The sequence below is a fragment of the Physeter macrocephalus genome, chromosome 4 (assembly GCF_002837175.3).
Source record: "Physeter macrocephalus isolate SW-GA chromosome 4, ASM283717v5, whole genome shotgun sequence".
Taxonomy (NCBI): Eukaryota; Metazoa; Chordata; class Mammalia; order Artiodactyla; family Physeteridae; genus Physeter; species Physeter macrocephalus.
The window spans coordinates 81,475,676-81,485,108 of NC_041217.1; positions in this window are offsets into that span (position 1 = coordinate 81,475,676).

Sequence of the window (9,433 nt, forward strand, 5' to 3'; positions counted from 1 at the left end):
ACATGTTGTAAGCTTATGTAAAAATCAGAAAGTGTCCCCCAAATATCATATGTCAGTAAAATACATTAGGAAACCGAATTCTGTGACATATTAAGTAATTTAATGTGAATTTCACGTTGTATTCCTCTGCAGTGAGTTCACTTCAAACACTGAGTGATGCAGGAAGAAACCTGAGGCTTTCTTCATCCTAAAAGATGTCTGGGCACCTAACACCTAACAGACCCTGACACTAAATCCTGGTTCTAGGAATGACCTCTGCCACCTGGATGGAAGGAGTGTCCTCTAAGGTCTGGAGTCCTGAGCAGGCAGAGGTGAAAGAGGATGCTCGGCTCATGGCTGAGAGTCCCAGCGAGATGCTGATACACTCAGGACAAGAACCAGGACTTATTCATCTTTAGATTCCTCCTGCTCAGCACATCACCTGACCTTTGGTGCCCTCAAAACTTGAATAAATGAACAAATAAACTCTGGATAAAATACCTGTATCTGAGTCTTGGCTCTGCCACGTAAAGGCCGTGTGACAGTAAGCAAACTCCAAAGCTCTTCAGGCTATCATTTCTTCAAGGAAGTCATGCCTGGGGTTGTAAGGAATAAGTCAACTAAAGTGTGTGAAAGAGCCTGATGAAATGCACCCAAAAAAGTAAAAATTCAAGAGGAATCACTGCTAACATTAGAAATCCTTTTCCTGACCACTCATTATCTTTCCTTGCTACCCTCTCTCTCTCCCAGGTTCACACTAATTTATGGTCTCCCTCTCTGACCTAAAGTGCACTGGCGTGATGGTGGGTGGGGGAGGGAGATAAATCAGCCTCAGGTTGCTGACAGTCTACACAGCTCTCTCTCACCTAGAAGTAACAATATTTCTAAAAGTGCATCTGCAATGTTCATGGACCCGGAGACTGGCCCCCTCACACCCTGGTGTCTAGAACAGTGGCCATGTATTAGATGGATCTGTGTGTGTGTGCATATGTGCGTACACACACGCACACCAGGGAGGAGTGTGGATGATCCGGCTATTGAGGCACGGTATCTCCCAATGGCTACTAAGTGACCAAAAAGTACCCATGGAAGATCTAGATTTACTCCCACTGAAAACAGGAAGTGGGCCTTTTTTGATGCCAAGGGTCAGTAAACTATAACCTGTGGGCCAAATCTGGCTTGTTGCTCGTTTTTGTACAGCCCACAAGCTTAAGAATGGCTTTTACAATTTTATTTTATTTTTTTTATTTTTGGCTGCATTGGGTCTTCGTTGCTGTGTGCGGACTTTCTCCAGTTGCGGCGAGCAGGGGCTACTCTTCGTTGAGGTGCGTGGGCTTCTCGTTGCCGTGGCTCCCCTTGTTGCGGAGCACAGCCTTTAGGTGCACGGGCCTCAGTAGTTGTGGCTCGCGGGCTCTAGAGCGCAGGCTCAGTAGTTGTGGCGCACGGGCTTAGTTGCTCCGCGGCATGTGGGATCTTCCCGGACCAGGGCTCGAACCCATGTCCCCTGCACTGGCAGGTGGATTCTTAACCACTGTGCCGCCAGGGAGCCCAGCTTTTACATTTTTAAATGGTTGAAAAATCAAAAGAAGAATATTTCATGACTTGAAAGTTCCATGAAATTCACATATCAATGTCCATAAAATAAAAATGTATCAGGACATCACTCTACTCCGTTGTTTACATATTAACTGTGGCTGTATCACAGTTGAAATAGGGCTGCAATAGAGACCATATGGCCCACAAAACCTAAAATATTTACCACTGGGTCCTTTACAGGAAAAGTTTGCTCACCCCAGGGGTAGGTCTTTGATTCAACAAACTTTCCGTGAGAATAGATTCTGGTGAGTCAGAGTCTGGGCTCATCCCCAGGGGTCCACTGATGTATAATGCACTGCCTCTGTCCTTGTAAGGCCCAGGGTCCAGTAGAAGAGCATACAGGTTAAGCACATAGTCCTCTGTGTTCCTAGAGATGCATGGGACCATCCATCCTGGGACCCTGGTTTATATAGAGATCCCAGTTTGAGGTAATGTGGCTCCTGCTAGAGGTCCTAGCCATTCATGATTTCACTGAGGGTACAATTCTGTGGGAGAGCAAGCTGGTCCCTTGAGGCATGCCCAGCGGTCCCTGTGAGTGCTGCAACTAAGACCTGATGCAGCCAAAAACAATAAAGAGTTCGCATGCTGCAACTAAAAAAAAAGTGAGCCTTAAAGATAACTAAGGATGTAAAAGAAACACCTCTTGCTGCTGAATGGCAGGGACATGAGATGGTCAAAGGGAAAGGCCCCAAAAGCAGTAACTGGCAACGAGAGGAGGAAGAGCGGTGGGGCAAACAAGGTGACCCTACTGGAGAATCAAACTCTGGTCGGATGCACATGAGGGCTCAATGTGGAGGGTGAAGGTGTGTGTGTATGTGCCTCATCCAGGAAGAAAGATTGCTATGGCACAGGTGTGGTTTTGCTTGTTTTGGAAAGAGGCCCTCAGGATGCAATTTGTAATCTTGGGGGAGAGTTGAAATGGGCTATGGAATTTAGAAGCAGGTGAAAGATTTCAATGGGGTGAGGGGTGGCAGTTGTGGAGTTTGCTCTTTTGCACCTGTTTCGGGGCCTGTTCTGCCCAGTTGGCTGCGGGGGGCGGCGGGGGAGGACTGTGTTTACCAGTGTCTCTGCGCTGTCCAAGTCCACCTGGTATCCTGAGACAAAGGATTCACACGGGGACAGGCTGCTTGATGTTGGAGTAGGAACATCAAGGAAACCCCCAAATGCGTTGGTGCTTCTACCCGCAACTTTACCTCACTTTCAAGAAAGCTGCACAGTTGCAAAATGTGTATAATTTGAATGAAAATACAAAGGCACTAATGCCAATAACACTTGTAACTTGCATTTGTATAGTGCTTTACAATGCTAGAAGCTATTTTCAAAGGTATGATCTTCCCTAGGTCTTTACAATAATCAGGGAGGTGGCTGTTATGATCAGTTCTACTATTTTACAGTTAAGGACCGTGAGACTGAGTGTGAATCTATTACTTTGCACAACAGTAAGTCCAGAGGTGGGGAAGCTCTGGGTTAATCCAGTGGCTCAACATCATTAGCCATAAGGTCTTCCCATCTTTCCACTCCACGCTGCTCACCTCTTGGCCTTGTCCTCAGACTGTCCTCCTAGATCAGAAGACAGCTGCCACATCCTCATACCACAAACCCCGGCAGCATAAAGCGATTGTGTCTTCCTGGAGTTCACCTTTAAGATAAAGGGACTCTTCACTGGAAGCCCTTCCCTGCAGACTTTTCCTCCTGCCACATGAGCTAGAATAGGGTTATGGGTCCATTCTTAATGGAATCGCTGGAAGGGGGATGCATTATCAGGATGGGCTGGGATGAGATGCACTGACTGTCCACTCTAAAATCATGGCCACTCACCTCAAGAAGGCTCTTACAGCCGCCTTGCAGCACACTGGAGACTCCTAGACTAGTGCTTCTCACACTTGAGTGTGTATCAGAGTCACCTGGGGGGCTGGTTCAAGCAAGACTTGGCACCGGCGTGTCTGGGCCAGGAGGTCTAGAGGAGAGCCCGAGAATCTGCATCTCTGACGAGTTCTCAGGTGATGCTGATGATGCTCTGGGTCCTGGGACCATACGTTGGGAACCACTGCTCTAGATCACTGACCTTTACTGTCTTAGACAACACCATCGGCTTCTAATCATTTTTCCTCAAACATCTAACACCTCTCCCCACTTGCTTCTCCATCTCAACTAATACCTTGCTGCCGACTTCATAAGACTACCTTGCTGCTGCCACCATTGCATCCAACATGGTATTCATACACTCTGGTTTCCTTTCTGTTACTCCGGATAAGCGGCCGTGCTCCTATCGAAGGCCAGTCCCTACATCTGCGCACTTGACCTCATCTTGTCTCCCCTATCCAAGAACATCTCTCCAAAAAGCGTTCCCCTTGTTGGCAAACATGCTCTGATATCGTCTGTCCCCAAACAAAACAAAACGCGACCCCAAATAGAAAAACTGGACTTCCCTGGTGGCGCAGTGGTTAAGAATCCGCCTGCCAACGCAGGCGACATGGGTTCGAGCTCTGGTCCGGGAAGATCCCACATGCCGCGGAGCAACTAAGCCCGTGCGCCACAACTACTGAGCCTGCGCTCCAGAGCCTGCGAGCCACAACTACTGAAGCCCGTGCGCCTAGAGCCCGTGCTCCGCAACAAGAGAAGCCACCGCAATGAGAAGCCCGCACACCGCAACGAAGAGTAGCCCCTGCTCGCCGCAGCTAGAGAAAGCCTGCACGCAGCAACGAAGACCGAACGCAGCCAAAAATTAAAATTAATTTAAAAAAAGAAAAAGAAAAAGAAAAACTCCCTTGACCCCAATCCCTCCTCAACCATTTCCTCAACTCTCTGTTTCCCTTGACAGCGAAACTCTTGAGATCTTCATTCTCACTCTCCTCACCTCCTTTTTTCATCCTCTCTTGAACCAAGTCCCATCCAACTTTTGTTTCCACCTTTCTGTTGAAACTGCTCTTGTCAAGGTCAACGATGACGTCCTGGTCCCTAATTCTAGTAGTACTGAAGTCCGAGCACTCATCTTACTCAGTCTGTTAGCAGCGTCTGACACAGCTCGTCACCTCTCATTTGGAACCACACTCTCCATTGGCTTCTGGCCACTGCTCTCTCTTGGCTCTCCTCTCTCCTCTCCGGCTGTTCCCTCTCAGTATTTCCTCCTGAGTTTTCTTTGTTTCACTGAACTCTAAAGACTGGAGAGTCCTAGAGCTCAGTCCTCTCTACCTACATTCTCACTGGAGGTAGTTTCAGCTAGTGTCAGGATTTTAAATGCTGCCTACCTGTCGTGATCCCCCCAATTCATATCTCCAGCCTAGATCTCTCCACTGAATTCCAGACACATAGACCCCACGGCATGTATCTACATTTATATAGTGGATATGTCAACATTAACATTCCCCCAAACTGGGCTCCTGCTTCTTCCCCAGCAACCCGGCACACATATACCAAGTTTTTCTTCCTACTCACTGCAAATGGGGACTTCATTCTTTCCGTTCCTCACGCCAAAATCTTGGAGTCGTCCTCGACTCTACTCTTTTCTCTCCCACACCACATCCAAACCATCAGCAAATGCCATTGGATCTATCTTCAAAATGTATCCAGCGTCTGACCCCTGACCACAGCTTCTACTGCCACTGGTTCTGATCCAAGCCACGCTCCTGTCCAGCCTCCACTGTTACAAAAGCATCTTAACTAGTCTCCCTGCTTCTTCCCTTGCCTCTCCCCAACCCCCATCATCTATTCTTGACACAGCCAGCCAAAAGATGCCATTAAAATGTAAATCAGATTATGTCACTCTTCAGCCCAAAGTCTCACTCAGAGCAAAAGCCAAAATCCTTACAAAGGCCTGCAAGGGATCTGGCCTTGGAAGTTTATCTGATGTCATCCCCTTCCCCCTTCTCCCTTCTCTCGCTTCTCAGCTGCTAGACTGGCCTCCTTGTAGTTGCCTGAACCCATCAAGCACATGCTTACCTTATACTTGCTGTGACTCTGCCAGGGGTACCCCTCCTGCAGAAATCTCTGAATCTAGCTCCTTCACGTTTCTGCTCAGATGTTTCCTGATCAGAAAGACTTTCCCTGACATCCCTAAATAAAATAGGAACGATTTCCTACTCTCACTTCCACTCCAACACTTTCTCTTCCCTTTAACTGACCCTAATTTATGCCTAACATATTCTATAGGTATCTGCTTATCATGTCTCCCCACTAGAATGTATGTAACATGACGGCAGGCAGTTTGAGCCCATACCAGGTACCCAATAAAAATTGTGAATTTATTAATGGAAAGGCAAGTTCCCACAGAAAACAACAAATTAGCAACTAACTTATACTTCGGACTCTTGTGAGTTAGATTAGGGGTAGTCAGTCCCACAGAGCTCTGTCAACATTATTTTCAGTCTGAGCTTCTGGATCTGCATGGCCAAGAAACAGACTCTTGACTACATTATCTCTCTGTAGGTGTTGTCATACTCAGAGACCTGGCCAGCAGGCTTTCCTCAAAAGAGCTCCATTTCGAAAAGGGAGCCCTTGTACCCTGTTGATGAGAATGTAAATTGGTGCAGCCAGTATCGAAAATATTATGGAGGCTTCTCAAAAAACTAAAAATAGAACAACCATATGACCCTGCAATTCCACTCCTGGGTATATATCCATTTAAAAAAAAGAAAACACTAATTCGAAAAGATACACTCACCCCAATGTTCACAGCAGCATTATTTACAATTGCCAAGGTATGGATGCAACCTGAATGTCCAGCCACAGATGAAAGGATAAAAAAGATGTGGCATATATATATATATACGTATATATATATACGTATATATATATATACATATATATGTATACGTATATATATACATATATATACGTATATATATATACGTATATATATACATATATATGTATACATATATATATATACATATATATACGTATATATATATACGTATACATATATATACGTATATATATATTACACATTTGGTTAGCCAAAAAGTTCATTCAGGGTTTTCCATGAGATATTACGGAGAAACTCAAACGAACTTTTTGGCCAACCCAATATATATATATACACAAAGGAATACTACTCACTCATAAAAAAGAAAGAAATTTTGCCATTTGCAACAACATGGATGGACTTAGAAGGTATTATGCTAACTGAAATAAGTCAGACAGAGAAAGGCAAATACTGTATGATATCACGTATACATGGACTCTAAGAAATAAAACAAACTACTGAATATAACAAAACAGAAATAGACTCACAGATATAGAGAACAAACTAGTGATTACCAGTGGTAAGAGGGATGGTGGAGGGGCAAGATAGGGGTAGGGGAGTAAGAGGTACAAACTATTAGGTATAAAATAAGCTACAAGTGGCTTCCCTAGTGGCGCAGTGGTTAAGAATCCGCCTGCCAACGCAGGGGACATGGGTTCGAGCCCTGGTCCGGGAAGATCCTACATGCCACAGAGCAAATAAGCCTGTGTGCCAAAACTACTGAGCCTGCGCTCTAGAGCCCGCGAGCCACAACTACTGAACCCGCATGCCACAACTACTGAAGCCCACGTGCCTAGAGCCCATGCCCCTCAACAAGAGAAGCCGCCACAATGAGAAGCCTGCACACTGCAACGAACTACTGAACCCGCATGCCACAACTACTGAAGCCCACGTGCCTAGAGCCCATGCTCCTCAACAAGAGAAGCCGCCACAATGAGAAGCCTGCACACTGCAACGAAGGGTAGCCCCCACTCGCTGCAACTAGAGAAAGCCCGCGTGCAGCAACGAAGACCCAAAACAGCCAAAAATAAGTAAATAAAATAAATAAATTAAAAAAAACAGCTACAAGGATATATTGTACAACACAGGGAATATAGCCAATATTTTATAATAACTATAAATGGAGTATAACCTTTAAAAATTGTGAATCACTATGTTGTACCCTGGAAACACATGTAATATTGTACATTAACTATACCTCAATTAAAAAAAAAAAAAAAACCACCATCTCCTCTCAGCTTCTCCAAGTCCCAGGTCCTTTAGTATTTAAAGGAACTGCTGTCAGGGACTTCCCCGGTGATCCAGTGTTGAAGAATCTGCCTTCCAATGCAGGGGACGCAGGTTCAATCCCTGGTCAGGGAACTAAGATCCCACATGCCATGGGGCAACTAAGCCTGGGTGCCAATAAGTAAATAAAATAAATAAATTAAAAAAAACAGCTACAAGGATATATTGTACAACACAGGGAATATAGCCAATATTTTATAATAACTATAAATGGAGTATAACCTTTAAAAATTGTGAATCACTATGTTGTACCCTGGAAACACATGTAATATTGTACATTAACTATACCTCAATTAAAAAAAAAAAAAAAACCACCATCTCCTCTCAGCTTCTCCAAGTCCCAGGTCCTTTAGTATTTAAAGGAACTGCTGTCAGGGACTTCCCCGGTGATCCAGTGTTGAAGAATCTGCCTTCCAATGCAGGGGACGCAGGTTCAATCCCTGGTCAGGGAACTAAGATCCCACATGCCATGGGGCAACTAAGCCTGGGTGCCTCAACACGAGGGCCCGTGTCCACAAGTAGAGAGAAGCCCACGCACCACAACGAACGATGCCGCATGCCTCAATGAAGATCCTGCATGCCACAACTACGACCCGACGCAACCAAAAAAAAAACAAAACACTTCTGGCAAATTCCTCTGGCAAGCAGATAATCCCTCCCTGATTGATCAAGTCCACAACCAATTAATTTTTGTACATTGTTTTCCCCAAAGCTGGCCACACACATATGCCCCCACAAAGAAACCTACCTGGCATAGTTCACCCCCTCCTTTCCTGCCACGAGATAATACACTCCTTAAAAACCACCTGATCAGCCGGATGAGGATCATTTTGGTGATTGCTTCCCGTCACAGTATAATCACCTGTACCTTGACAAGTAAACCGAGTATTCTATCAGGATCCTTTACATTTTTATCGGCATTGATGTGACTTTCTTCCTTCACATAAGCCAAAACTTTTTCTCATCCCTACAATGAAGTTCTTTTGTTAAAAATAGAAATGTTCAGCATCCTGTGAAAATGGCAAGAATGTCCATGAGGAACTGAGTTGGAGCCTTGCCAGCGTGGCATTTAATACCTGCCTGCACTATCAAGAGACCTGAAATGACCTCCCAGGGTGATTTTTTTTCTCTTCTATGAAAGACCACACTAGAGATTTTGGAACAAGCCATCAGATCATGAGATTAGCAAAAGGAGACAGGACTCAATGGGGAATGAGACAGGACAGCAGCCTGACCCCTGCTGCACCCCTCCACTGAAAGAGATTAAATTGAACTAATTGGATTAGAAGCTAAGGCAAGAGGTCTGTGATGCTGGGAGGGGTGGGGAAGGCTTTCAGTATCCTGCCAGTGGTAAAGCATAGGTGTAGCTGGTTTAGAGCAAGCCACCTGAAAATAAGGCAAATTCGAAACCCACGGGTGAAATCTTTGCCAAATGAATCATTAACGCTCCTCTTTGTAAAAAGGAAGAAAAATCTCCTTAGGCAAGAAACTCAGAGCTAGCTGGGGGCATTTAGTTTTGAGAGTAGTATGAAGGGGGTAATCAATACACGAAGTCAAAATAGAAACTTCAGAAAAGAAAAAAATACAATTTAAAAAAAAAAAAAGAAACTTCATCCAGTCTGGAATAGGGCCAAATGCTATGAAAATGGCCTGGGGTCACCCACTGGTAGGAGTGAAGGGACTTTAAAGTCATAGATCCTCCTGAGAGTTAAGTGATTAGAGTTTTTACTTGTGCTTGAGTTGGGTAGTTCAACATTTTTTTAACAGATGTAGAACCAGTTGTAGGTAAAAGTGCTTCATAAACTGCAAAAGGCAAAACCAAACCAA